The sequence below is a fragment of the Hyaena hyaena genome, unplaced genomic scaffold, assembly GCF_003009895.1.
Source record: "Hyaena hyaena isolate Hyena2069 unplaced genomic scaffold, ASM300989v1 scaffold_5, whole genome shotgun sequence".
Lineage (NCBI taxonomy): Eukaryota > Metazoa > Chordata > Mammalia > Carnivora > Hyaenidae > Hyaena > Hyaena hyaena.
In genome coordinates, this window is record NW_024080637.1 from 2561189 (window position 1) to 2562074 (window position 886).

An 886-nucleotide genomic window follows, 5' to 3' on the forward strand; every position below is an offset into this window, starting at 1 on the left:
CCAAAGGCAAGGGAATCAAGAGCAAAAATGAACTATTGGGACCTAATCAAGATAAAAAAAAACCTACTGCATGACAAAGGAAACAATCAATAAAACTAATAGGCAACCGACGGAATGGGAAAAGATAGTTGCAAATGACATATCAGGTAAAGGGCTAGTATCCAAAATCTATAAGGAACTCACCAAACTCCACACCCAAAAAACAAACAATCCAGTGAAGAAATGGGTGGAAGACATGAGCAGACACTTCTCCAAAGAGGACATCCAGATGGCCAACAGACACATGAAACGATGCTCAGCATCCCTCCTCATCAGGGAAATACAAATCAAAACCACACTGAGATACCACCTCACACCAGTCAGAGTGGCTAAAATGAGCAAATCAGAGAACTCAAGATGCTGGCGAGGATGAGGAGAAATGGTCACTCTCCTACACTGTTGGTGGGAATGTAAACTGGTGCAGCCCCTCTGGAAAACAATGTGGAGGCTCCTCAAGAAATGAACAATAGAACTCCCCTATGACCCAGCAATAGCACTGCAAGGAATTTACCCAAGGGATACAGGAGTGCTGATGCATAGGGGCATATGTACCCCAATGTTCATAGCAGCACTCTCAACAATAGCCAAAACATGGAAAGGGCCTAAGTGTCCATCAACTGTCGAATGGATCAAGAAGATGTGGTTTATCTATGCAATGGAATACTACATGGCAATAAGAAGGAATGAAATTTGGCCATTTGTAGCAACGTGGATGGAACTCAAGGTTGTTATGCTGAGCGAAATAAGCCAGGCAGAGAAGGACAAATACCATATATTTGCACGTATAGGAGGATTAGGAGGAACATAACGGAGGACCATGGGGGAGGAGAAGAGGAGAAATAGTTGG